We start from the raw sequence: 13,895 nt of genomic DNA on the forward strand, positions 1-13,895 counted from the left end.
CAGTCAGAATGGCCATCATCAAAAACTCTAGAAACAATAAATGCTGGAGGGGGTGTGGAGAAAAGGGAACACTCCTGCACTGCTGGTGGGAATGTGAATTGGTACAGCCAATTCACATTTTAAGGAGGTTCCTTAAAAAACTACAAATAGAACTACCATATGACCCAGCAATACCACTACTGGGCATATACCCTGAGAAAACCATAATTCAAAGAGTCGTGTACCAAAATGTTCATTGCAGCTCTATTTACAATAGCCCGGAGATGGAAACAACCTAAGTGCCCATCATCGGATGAATGGATAAAGAAGATGTGGCACATATATACAATGGAATATTACTCAGCCATAAAAAGAAACGAAATTGAGCTATTTGTAATGAGGTGGATAGAGCTAGAGTCTGTCATACAGAGTGAAGTAAGTCAGAAAGAGAAAGACAAATACCATATGCTAACACATATATATGGAATTTAAGAAAAAAAAATGTCATGAAGAACCTAGGGGTAAGACAGGAATAAAGACACAGACCTACTGGAGAACAGACTTGAGGATATGGGGAGGGGGAAGGGTGAGCTGTGACAAAGCGAGAGAGTGGCATGGACATATATATACACTACCAAACGTAAGGTAGATAGCTAGTGGGAAGCAGCCGCAGAGCACAGGGAGATCAGCTCAGTGCTTTGTGACTGCCTGGAGGGGTGGGATAGGGAGGGTGGGAGGGAGGGAGATGCAAGAGGGAAGACATATGGGAACATATGTATATGTATAACTGATTCACTTTGTTATAAAGCAGAAACTAACACACCATTGTAAAGCAATTATACCCCAATAAAGATGTTAAATAAAATAAAATAAAATAAAATGACCAAAAAAAAAAAAAGAATGTCAGAGCCAGGATTAGGATAAGGTATGGCACTTGCCTTGGATGCAAAATTTAAGAAAGCATCAAAAACTCATTAATAAAGATAAATAATATTTTAATGTATTTGTTTACTTTTTTACAGCTTTATTTTAAATTTAAAATTTAAAGTGCACAATAAAATGGTTTTTAGTATATTTACAGAGTTGTGCAACCACCACCATAATATATTTTTACGACATTTTCATCACCCCAAAAAGAAACCTTGTACCCATTAGGAGTCAGTCCCCACTCCCCTCAACTTCAACCCCTTTCCTCCCAGTTTTAGGCAACCACAAAGTTATTTTCTGTCGCTATGGATTTGTCTATTCTAGACACCTCATGTGAGTAAAATTATACAATATGTGTATTTTTGTGATTGGCTTCTTTAGTATAATGTTTTCAAGGTTCATCCATTCTATTGATATACTACATTCCATTTATCCATTCATGAGTTGATGGACATTTGAGTTATTTCTACTTTTTGGCTGTTATGAATAATGCAGTTATGAACAAGTTTTTGTGTGGACATGTGTTTTGTCTTGGGCATATACTTAGGAGTGGAACTGTTGAGTTATATGGTAACCCTAGGTTTAACTTTTTGAGGAACTGCCAAACTATCCCTCACTGTACATTCCCACCAACAATATATGAGAGTTCCAATTTTTCTACAATCTTACAAATGCTTGTCTTTTTTATTACAGTCATCCTTAGTGGACATGAAGTTGTAAATGCAATATTTAAAAAAAATTAAAGTTAGTGCAGTAGATCCATGATGAACAGAATACTGAAATTTTAAGTAAAGACAGAAACTGGCAGTGCTGTGCTGAGCCATATTAGAGCCTGAAGCAAAAGAAAATATGTGTGATCACATATACATATTTCTATATATTTTTAATGCTAATGAAAGAAATCAACTTTGAAAGTATGTTTTATGAATGTAAAACTTTATCAACAGATATGAATATTCTTCCTGAATTTGAAAATAAATGTAAAAAAAGGAAATAAATTGTAAATGTTCATATCACCAGATGAGAGCATCAATTATTGTGGAGAAAATGCATATCAAATAGAAATTGAGGAAATTATAAATGCCCTAATTTCACATTTGAAGTGGAAATATGAAAAATTAAGTGAAGTACCCTCACAATTTTCATTTTTAAGAAGAGAAAAATTATTTTCTATGAATACTTCTGACTTACAGAAAGCATCCAATGACTTGGCTCATAACTATTCTGATGACTTAAATCCTGTAGAAATTTCATCTGAAATAGTTAAGTAGCATGAAAAAGGAGAAAAACTGTCAACAACTGACTCAATAAGAAATAAAAAATCTGAATAGACCTTTAAAAGTGAAGAGAGAGAATTAGTAATCAAAGAAAAGCCCATAAAGAGAAGCCCAGGCCCAGGTGGCTTCACTGGTCAACTGTATTAAATGTTTAAAGAATTAACAGTCCTTCACAAACTCTTCCAAAAAACAGGAGAGGAAAGAACAATTTTCAGCTCATTCTCTGAGACCAGAATTACCCTGATACCAAAACCAGGTAAAAACATGTGAAATGGAAACTACTGACCAATATCTCTTAAGAATATAGACACAAAAGTCTCCAACAAAATACTACCAAACTGAACCTGGAAATATAAAAAGAATTATACGTCATGATCAAGTGGGATTTATTGCAGGAATGCTAAGTTGGTTCAACATAGGAAAATCAATCACCCTATTAATAGAAAAAGCACAAAAAACACATGATCATCTCAATAAATGTAGAAAAAAACCTTTAACAAAATCCAAACTCTTTTATGAAAGAAAACACCTAACTAGGAATAGAAGGGAACTTACCCAAACTGAAAAAGGGCATCTTTGGTAGGCTGAATAATGGTCCTTGTCCTAATTCCCAGAACCTGTAAACATGTTATCTCACATGGTAAAAGAGACTTTGCAGATGTGATTAAGATCTTGAGATGGGGAGATTATGCTGGATTATTCAGATGAGCCCAGTGTAATCACAAGGTTCCTTATAAGAGGAAGGCAGGGGATCAGAGTCAAAGAGAGAAGGTGAGAGGCAGAAAGCAGAGGTGAGAGATTAGAGATGATGTTACACTGTTGGATTTGAAGATGGAGGAAGAGACCCATAAGCCAAGGGATGCATGCAGTCTCTAGAAGCAAGAAAATGTAAGGAAACTGATTGTCCCCTATAGCCTCCAGAAGGAACACAGGCCTGCTAACACCTTGATTTTAACTAAGTGAAACTGATTTCAGATTTCTGGCCTCCAGAAGTGTAAAGAGAATAAATCTGTGTTATTTTCAGTCACTAACTTTGCGATAATTTGTTATAGTGGCAATAGGAAGCTAATACAGCACCTATGAAATCCCTTTCTTCGTTAGATCAGGAACAAGCCAAGGATGTATATTCTCAGCCTTGTAGTGGAGGTTCAGGGCAATTAGGCAAGAAAAAGAAATAAAAGCCATCCATATTAAGAAAGAAATAAAACTATATCTATTTTTAAATGACATAATCTTGTATATAGAAAATCCTAAGAAATCCATAAGAACTACTAGAACTAGAACTAATAAACCATTTTAACAAAGTCATAAAATACAATACCAATATACAGCAATGAGTTATACACTTGCAATGAAAACTCTGAAAGTGAAATTAAGAAAGTTCCATTTAAAATAGCATAAAGCCAGGACTTCCCTGGTGGTCCCGTGCTAAGACTCTGCACTCCCAATGCAGGGGGCCCCAGTTTGACCCCTGGTCAGGGAACTAGATCCTACATACTGCAACTAAGAGTTCGAATGCCACAACTGAAAATCCCGCGTGGTGCAACTAAAGACCCCGCATGCCACAATGAAGATCCTGCATGCCTCAACTAAGACCCAATGCGGCCAAACAAATATTTTAAAAACCAATATTTAAAAAAATAAATAAAATAGCATAAAACCACTTAGGAATAAATTTAACAAAAAAGTGCAAAGCTTGTACATAGAAAGGTTCAAAATGTCATTGAAAAAATTAAGAAGACCTATGGATCAATATACGGGGAGACATCCATTCCCTGTTCATTGGTTGGAAGACAATGCCAATATGTCCCCCAATTTTCTACACATCCAACACAATCCCTATCAAAATCCCAAAACTCCAACTTGATTATTTCAAAACTTACCAAGCTAATCCTAAAATTCATAAGGAACTGCAAGAGAGCAGAATAGCTAAAACATTTTGGGGAAAAAGAAATTTGTAGCACTCATACTTCTTAATTCTAAAACTTACTTCAAAGCTACAGCAATTAAGACTTATGGTACTGGGCTTCCCTGGTGGCGCAGTGGTTGAGAGTCCACCTGCCGATGCAGGGGACACGGGTTCATGCCCCAGTCCAGGAAGATCCCACATGCTGCGGAGCGGCTGGGCCCGTGAGCCATGGCCGCTGAGCCTGTGCGTCCGGAGCCTGTGCTCCGCAAAGGGAGAGGCCACAACAGTGAGAGGCCCGCGTACCGCAAAAAAAAAAAAAAAAAGACTTATGGTACTGATGTAAGGTTAGACATGTATTTACATCAATGGAATAGAATTGAAAGTTCAGAAATAAGCTCTCACATCTATGTTCAACTAATTTTCAACAAAGAAAGACTAGTCTTGGGACTTCCCTGGTGGCACAGTGGTTAAGAATCCATCTGCCAATGCAGGGGACATGGGTTTGAGCCCTGGTCGGGAAGATCCCATATGCTGCAGAGCAACTAAGCCCATGTGCCACAACTACTGAGCCTGCGCTCTAGAGTCTGTGAGCCACAACTACTGAGCCTGTGCACTATAAGGCCCGCGCTCTGCAACAAGAGAAACCGCCACAATGAGAAGCCTGTGCACTGCAACGAAGAGTAGCCCCCACTCGCCACAACTAGAGAAAGCCTGCACACAGCAACGAAGAACCAATGCAGCCCAAAAATAAATAAATAAATTTAAAAATTGCTTTAAAACAAAAGGAAAGAAGTTGGATCCTTATTTCCCACAATATACAAAAATTAACTCAAAATAGATCAAAGATCTAAGTGTAAGTGCTAAAACTGTAAAGCTCTTAGAAGAAAACTTAGGTGTAAATCTTCATGCCCTCAGGTTAGAAAATGGTTTCTTTTTTTGGGGGGGGTACGCGGGCCTCTCACTGTTGTGGCCTCTCCCGTTGCGGAGCACAGGTTCCGGACGCGCAGGCTCAGCGGCCGTGGCTCACGGGCCTAGTTGCTCCGCGGCATGTGGGATCTGCCTGGACCGGGGCACGAACCCACGTCCCCTGCATCAGCAGGGGGACTCTCAACCACTGCGCCACCAGGGAAGCCCCAACAATGGTTTCTTAAATATGTCATCAAAAGCCCAAGGATCAATAACACATACCAAAAAACCCAGATAAATTATACTTAATCAAAATTAAAATTTTTTGTCCTCTAGAGGACATATCAAGAAATTGAAAAACCCATGGAATCAGATTAAGTATTTGCAAACCATATATCTGATAATGGACATGTATCCAGAATATATATAAAACTCTTATGACTCAATGGTAAAAGATCAATAACCTGATCGAAAAACGGGCAATGTATTTGAATAGACATTTCTCAGAAAAAGATATACAAATGACCAATAAGCACATAAAAAGATGTTCTACATTATTAGCCATCAGGGAAATGCAAATCAAAACTACAATGAGATGCTACTTCACACCTACTAGGCTGGCTATAATTAAAATGAAAAATGTTAGCGAGGATATGGAAAAACTGGAACCCCGTTCCATTGCTGGTGGGAATGTAAAATGATGCAGTACCTTGGAAAACAGTTTGGCAATTCTTCAAAGGGTTCAACATAGTGTTTCCATATTACCCAGCAGTTCCACTCCTAGGTATATTCCCTAGAGAATTGAAAATATATATCCACACAAAAACTCATACGTGAATGTTCATAGCAGCATTATTCATAATAGCTAAGAAGTAGAAACAACTCAAATGTACATATTACTATGCTAAGTAAAAGAAGTCAGGCACAAAATGTCACCTATTGTATGATTTAATTTATATGAAATATTTGGCAGGGGTAAATCCATAGAGACAGAAAAAAAATTAGTATTTGCCAGGGACTTGTTTTGGGAAAGAGGGAATAATTGATAATGGTTACGGAATTTCCTTTTGGGGTGATGAAAGTGTTTTGAAATTAGATAGTGGTAAGGATTACACAAGTCTGAGTATACTAACAACCGCTGAATCATACTCTTTGAAATGTGAATTTTATGGTGTCTGAATTATATCTCAATAAAAAAGGAGTTTCAAATCATTAATCATCAGGGAAATGCAAATCAAAATCACAGTGAGATATCCCCTCACACCTGTCAGATGGCTTTTGTCAAAAAGATAACAAATAACAAGTGCTGGCAAGGATGTGGAGAAAAGAGAACTCTAGTACACTGTTGGTGGGAATGTAAATTGGTACAACTGCCATGGAAAACAGTATGGAGATTACTCAAAAAATTAAAAATAGAACTACCATACAATCCAGCAATTCCACTCCTGGTTATTTAGCCAAAGAAAATGAAAACACTAATTCAAAAAGATACAAGCACCTCTAAGTTCATAGCAGCATTATTTACAATAGCCAAGATACGGAAGCAACCAAAGTGTCCATCAACAGATGAATGGATAAAGAAGATGTGGTATATATTTACAATGGACTATCACTCAGCCATAAAAAAGAAATGAAATCTTACCATTTGTGACAACATGGATGAACTTGGAGGATATTATGATTAGTGAAATAAGTCAGACAGGGAAAGATAAATACTGTGTGTTTTCACTTATATGTGGAATCTAAAAAATAAAACAAATGAACAAAAGTAGCAAAACAGAAACAGACTCACAGATACAGAGAACAGACTGGTGGTTGCCACAAGGGAGAGAGGTGGGGGGAGGGGCAAAATGGGTGAGAGGGATTAAGAGGTACAAACTACTAGATATAAAATAGATATGTTACAAGGATGTAAAGCATAGCACAGGGAATGTAGCCAATATTTTATAATAACTTTTATGGAGTACAATCTATAAAAATATCGATTACTATGTTGTACACCTGAAACTAATATAATATTGTAAGTCAACTATATTTCAATTAAAAAAATTTTTAAAGCGCTTCAGGATAGGTCGACTTTACACATAACGTAAATAGTGTGATTTTTAGATGTCTCATGATATATTTTCCTTCTAATATATTGCCCTCATTGGTTTGCAGTATAGTCATAGATTTCTTTTTGTTGTTGTTCTTCCCATTTGCTACATCACTTAGTACAGCCTTGCGAAATGTATGACTTTATAAATCATCTTAGGTGTTGAAATGTGTGTATTAAATACTTTTCATCTCCTTGAGTCCCCTAATAAAAATATTACCCAACCTTCAGGTTTTATTTTTCCCCACTAGTCTGTATATTCCCTGAGGCTAACACACTCAAGCCTCACTTTTATTCCCACCTTGTACCTAGTACGGTGCCTGATACAAAGATACTGCTTATAATTCTTTAGAACTCCTTTTAGTTTCCCCTCCCCAACTTGAATCTAATCTCCTTGAGGACCAATACTTGGTTTCATTCATATTTGTACTCTCTACTATCCTCTTGTGTAGCCCAATTCTTTACATGTAAGTTCTTAATGAATGAACTGTTATATCTGCTCTCCCATTTGCCACAACAAATTGTACTTTTTCCCAACTCATGTTTCAAATGAATGTATTCAAATCAAATGCAGAGTCTAACTTTGCATGCATCAATTATTTTGATTGTCATTTATAGATCCATTATTCATTTATTTGCCTTAGATTATGAATGCAAAGGTAACAGAAACTATTGTCCCAGAGGTCTGTGCAATTATCTTTGTAAATTCTCCAGCTTAGAGCCCTTTATAAGTAAGTGCCTGCTAAATGTGGCTGGATGATGGTGAAACCCCAACCTTCTTTTGCCTATTTGGATTTTATATCCTTGCAGGAGACAGTTTTATTACTTTTGGAACAATTACTTATGAAAGAGGAAAATTGGCCTCTCATAGAGAATGGAACAGGTACTGACTGCACCAGTAGAGTCCAGGAAGCTAAGAGGACCAGCCTTGAGGAGCAAACGAATCTCTGTCTCTGGTGTTTTCTGGAGGAATTTTTCTTGGGTTGGAATCAAGGCAGGCAGACTAGGGGAAATGTGAGTGGGTGGAGGCAGGGGTATGAAGCTTCCACTTTGGCTGTAAATTAATAGGTCTTTTCTGCTCCTAGGTCTCTGGGTCCAGCACCTTTCAATTTGAAACACCACTAAACAAAACCAGTGCATCAGGGTTTTTTTCCTCTAAAATTGACTAGCAGTTTTACAAGCCTATTGTTCTACTAATGCTTCCTGCTGATTATTTATTTATACACATATTTCTTTAAATCCAGTCATTTTTCCAGACAGAAAACATCCTGAGAGTCATCAGAGCAAAACTGTAATAGGTTTCACTTATTTTTCTCCACCTTTCTACTTACCATTAAATCACTGCGGAGAGATGTTGTATATCTAGCTTAAAATAAATATATTTTGTAGTACAACCAAGAGATATGCCACTTGATGGGAACAGATAGTTGAAGTCACAGATCTCCTGCAATACCCAGAATTGTCCCTCCATTTACCCTAGGTTGTCTGCCTGACTCCATCCTCTCTTAAAATGAATTCTTTCTCAAGAGTTCAGCAGTTCTTCTTGCAATTGATTTCTGGTGTCTGCCCTACCACCCAGTTTCCAAACTGTGCTCAAACATGTCTAAACCCCAGGAAATGACATACTTTAAGCTAAGCTAAGTCCTTTTCACCTCACTACACAGATTACTGACAACACAGGTCGGCTCTATGCAGTATTTTACATAAAAATGGCCACACATCAAGGCCCAGATGTTTATACAGTTCTCTACCATTACCTCCTATTTGAGGGTGACAATATCAACATAAAGAAAGAGAAAGTAATGATGTAAATGAATAGAATAAGAGATGTTCTATGCTGGGTTCTTGTAGAAAACTAATGATAACTTTAGAATGTAGAAACTATTCCTTTGGAAAGGAATTAAGACCTCTAAATTGTCTTTTCCTTAACTGTGCAGCACGAACCTTCCCCCACTAACCTTCCACACCATTCACATGTAATTTTGCACAAACAAGTTTGAGTCTCAGTTTAAAAAAATGTTTTGGGGGCTGGCATCCAGCTAGTGTATTTTTCCTTACGGAGAGGGACCAAAAAAGATACACGTTTTGATTAATATAGAGGCTTCTTAGAGGAGTCAGAAGTTGAGCGAAGTCTAAAAGAAGGAATTTTGGGGCTGGAGAACAGCATCCCAACCACTTTTTTTTTTTTTTTTTTGCGGTACACGGGCCTCTCACTGTTGTGGCCTCTCCCGCTGCGGAGCACAGGCTCCGGACGCGCAGAGTCAGCGGCCATGGCCCACGAGCCCACGAGCCTAGCCGCTCCGCGGCATGTGGGATCTTCCCGGACCGGGGCACGAACCCGTGTCTCCTGCGTTGGCAAGCAGACGCTCAACCACTGCGCCACGAGGGAAGTCCCCCCCCCCCCAAACCACTTTTTAAAGACGCTTTCTGTTACAGAATTAAACAAGGAAGCATCTTGTTTTGAATCCAGTTTTGTCATTGACTTATTGTATGAATTTAGGCCTAAACCCTTCCCATCTCTGTACAGTTTTCTCATCTTTTCAATTAGCTGGTTGAAGTAGACCATGATCTATAGGAGCACGGAGCTCAGTGGAATGAAAAGAATTAGGTTTTGTACACTCTAACACTCACTAGCTGTTGCAGCTTTTGGAAAATTGGTTCATCTCTCTAAGCCTTAGTTTCCTCATCTATAAAACAGGGAACATCAGTTCCCAGCTTACCTTATAATGTTGTGATAATTTGGTAAAATAACAGAAAGATAGGTTTGTCTATTAAAAAATGCTATACACATGTGAGGTAAATGAAAGTTGACTAGAACGAGAGATGTGGAAAGGAGTCGGGGCAAAGATAAAAGCAATTTGGTATGGAAAAAGAAGAAAGAAATGAAGGGAAAGAAAATGGGAAATAACGAGGGAATTTCAGCGGAGGTAAACGCTGTAACAGGAAGCGCAATTGGGCAGGAACACTGCGCGGGGGCCGCAGGGCGCCTGGGTCACGTTGCTGGGGGAGCCATTTGGGCAGTGCACGGCGGTTGGGCGCCGGCGCTATTTGGCTGTGACGCTCAACTCAGGTTTCTATCGCCCTATCCCTTAGGGCTCATCTAAGACCTAAGATGGCGGCGTTTCCATGGCGTGTAAGCGCTGCAGGCGTACCAGATATGGAAAGGCGGCCAAAGGACGAATCTACTAAGGAGTGTCCAAGAACTCGCCGATATTTGTGTTGTGGTGAGTGCTGAACCTCACATCGGGTAGAAGAGTGACCGTTAGCAAGGTTACACACTTCGGGATCGCGTGGCCTGCCTGAGTGGGGGAGGAGCCGGCCTGCATTTCATCTTTCTCTCTCTCCTCTCTTCAAAATATCGGAGAATTTCTCTCTCCTTAATCACCTTACTGTCACGGATGAGGATAGGTGGTTGCACAAACTAGGTCCTAGGAGCGATCCTGGGTCGTTTTCCTCTTTGTTTTACTTTTTAAAATGGGTTTTTATTGACACCATGACGCCCTAAAATGAAAGATTCTGTCTCCCTCGAGCGCTTTCAGGAACTGCCTAACCTGTTGGGCCTACCCGTCCTTAATTCCTTCGGGCTGCCTTTCATGTGCAAACTTAGTAGCTTTGATAAACCAGTCAGTTTGTAACATATTCATTGTGGGCTAGATTAAAATTTTTTTTTTCTATGCCCTTTATATATACCCCAAATAAGGACTTTTGGGCATATAATACTTAACATTTGTTCTGGAAGCATGTCAGAGGTAGAGGGGTGTGTGTGTGTGTGTTTGTGTGTGTGTGTATAGATAATATTTGTGGGAGTTGCTACGTTATTTTGTGGATTGTTAGTTTTATTACTCACTGAGTAAGAAAAGAGCTAAATTTCCTGTGTTCAGCTCTCTTGGTGAAAATAAATTTATGTTAAGCATAATATCATAACATGTTTACTATATGGGGAAGACAGTAAAACTGAATTTAATCTATTAAATGCTTATGTGGTTAAAAGAAATTTCACTCAAGAAATGCCCATATCTCACTCATACGTTGCTGGAGAGTATGAATTGCTGTAACCTTTTGAAAAAATAATCTGCCAGTGTTTAGGGAAATAAAAAATACAGGTACCACTTGACTGAATACTGGAACCTAATTGACTTTTAAGAATACATCCTACAGAAATAAATGTACCATTGTATAAGGACATATGAACAAGGATGCCTTTGTAGCTTTGTTTTTGTGACAGGTAACTGGAAACAGCCTGTATATCCATCAATAGGAGGATGTTTGAATAAATTGTGGGACATTTGTATTATGAAATATTTTGAAGCTGTGGAAACAGATTTACCTCTTTACACTCTTTTGATTTAGAGAATGCTATAATGTATTGTTATGTGAGGAAAGTAAGTTGTAGAATACTATGTCTAGTATGATTTAGTGTTTTTGTTTTTGGTGGTGGTAGTGAGTGGTGAAGGAATTGTTAGATTAACTTTCTTTGTCTTTTTTGGGGGGCTTTCTATATATGTTATGAAATACTTAAGGCATATACAAACATATAAAGAATAATACAGTGAATCTCTTTTCTCACCAACCAAACATAAAAAATTAAACATTACCATTATAGTTGAAGTCCTCTGTGTACCCATCCCTGATTGCATCTCTCACCTCTTCCCCAGAGGTAACCATTATTTTAAAGTGATTCTTTTTCCCATGCATTTCTGAAACTTTTGTGACATAATGAACTTTTTCTAGCATGGGTTATTTTTTATACATTTTGAAGAGAAAATTTTAAAAGTCAATAAAAAAGATGAATTTTTAAGTGCCTGTTATCTGGGTAACAGTAACAGGGGCCAAGTGAAATTTCTTCTAAATTGAGGACAGAGTCTAATTTATTAAAAAACCAAAACCAGGAAACAAGTGTTGGCAAGGAAATAGAGAAATTGGAACTCTCATACATTGTTGCTAGGATATAAAATGGTGCAGCCACTGTGGAAAACAGTTTGACAATTTCTCTATAAGTTAAACATAGAATTACCGTACCTCCTTGCCAACACTTGTTATCTCCTGTTTTTGTTTGTTTGTTTGCTTGCTTAATTTTAAAATTACAACCATTCTAGTGTGTTTGAGGTTATATGTCATTGTGGTTTAGATTTGCATTTTCCTAATCACTAATGATTTTGGGCATCTTCACGTACTTGTTGGCCATTTGTATATTTTCTTTGCAGAGATGTCTATTCAAGCCCTTTGCCCGTTTTTAAATTTGGGTGTTTGTTGTTGAGTTATACTTTATATATTATGGATAGTAGACTGATCATATATATAATTTGCAAATTTTTCCCCATTCTGTATACGTTTTTTACACGTTCTTGGTAATGTCCTTTGGTGTACAGATTTTTAAAATCTGAAGTCCACTTAGTCTATTTTTTTTTCTTTTGTTGCTTGTACTTTTGGTGTCAAATCTAAGAATTCTTTGCCAAATTCAAGGTCATGAAGATTTATCCCTATTTATTCTTCTAAGTGTTCTATGGTTTTAGCTCTTATATTTATGTCATAGATCCATTTTAAGTTAGTTTTTATATGTGATGTGAGGTCCAACTTCGTTCTTTTACATGTGCATAGCCAATTGTCCCAGCACCATATGTTGAAGAGACTGTTCATTCCCCCATTGAATGGTCTTGGCACCCTTGTTGAAATCAGTTGGCCATAGATGTATGGGTTTGTTTTTGGTCTTTCAGACCCCACCTCTTTCTATCCTTATTCCAGTGCCACTTTTTTTTTTTTGTGGTACATGGGCCCCTCACCGCTGTGGCCTCTCCCGCCGCGGAGCACAGGCTCCGGATGTGCAGGCCCAGCGGCCATGGCCCACGGGCCCAGCCGCCCCGCGGCATGTGGGATCCTCCTGGACCGGGGCATGAACCCACGGACCCTCAACCACTGCGCCACCAGGGAAGCCCTCAGTGCCACTGTTTTGATTGATGTAGATTGTGCTAATTTTTAAAATTGAGAAGTGTCAGTCCTCCAACTTTGTTCTTTTTTAATATTGTTTTGGCTATTCAGGGCCTCTTGCAATTCCATATGAATTTTAGAATCAGCCTGTCCATTTGTTTTTAAATCATATAGAAAAAAATAAGAGTTACAAACCAAAAGTACAATAATACTGGCTTTTATATTTACCTATGTAGTTACCTTTACCCATGTGCTTTATTTTTTCATATACTTTTGAGTTACTGTCTATTATCCTTTCATTTTAGCCTGAAGAACTCCCTTTGGCAATTCTTGTAGGGTAAGTCTGTTAGCAGTGAACTCCCTAAGCTTTTGTTTATCTGGGAATGTCTTAATTTTTCCTTCAGTTCTCTTTTGACAGATTTATTGAAGTATAATTCATAGCATACAATCACCCATAGCATACAATCACCCATTTAAAGTATACAATTCAATAGTTTTTAGTATATGTGCAACCATCACCACAGTCAATTTTAGAACATTTTCATCACTCCAAGAGGAAGTCCATATGCTTTAGCCATAAACCCATATCCCCTTCAACCCCACCTGCCCATCCCTAGGTAACCACCAATCTACTTTTTATCTCTATAAATTTCCCAGTTTTGAGCATTTCATATGAATAGAATCATATAATAAATGGCCTTTTGTGATTGGCTTTTTTCACTTAGCATAATGCTTCAAAGTTCATCCATGTTGTAGCATGTATCAGTACTTCATCCCATTTATGGCTGAATAATGTTCCATTCATAGTATGGATATACTACATTTTGTTTATCTGTTCATCCATCTGTGGACATTTGGGTTGTTTCCACCTTTAGGC

General features: G+C 38.0%; 1 pseudogene; it reads left to right on the forward strand.

The window, feature by feature from the left end:
- Positions 1–10,163: 10,163 nt before the first annotated feature.
- LOC117198132 (dnaJ homolog subfamily B member 6-like) overlaps positions 10,164–13,895 on the forward strand; it is a 94,150-nt pseudogene continuing 90,418 nt past the window's right edge.

This window comes from Orcinus orca, chromosome X (assembly GCF_937001465.1).
Source record: "Orcinus orca chromosome X, mOrcOrc1.1, whole genome shotgun sequence".
In the NCBI taxonomy this organism is placed as follows: Eukaryota; Metazoa; Chordata; class Mammalia; order Artiodactyla; family Delphinidae; genus Orcinus; species Orcinus orca.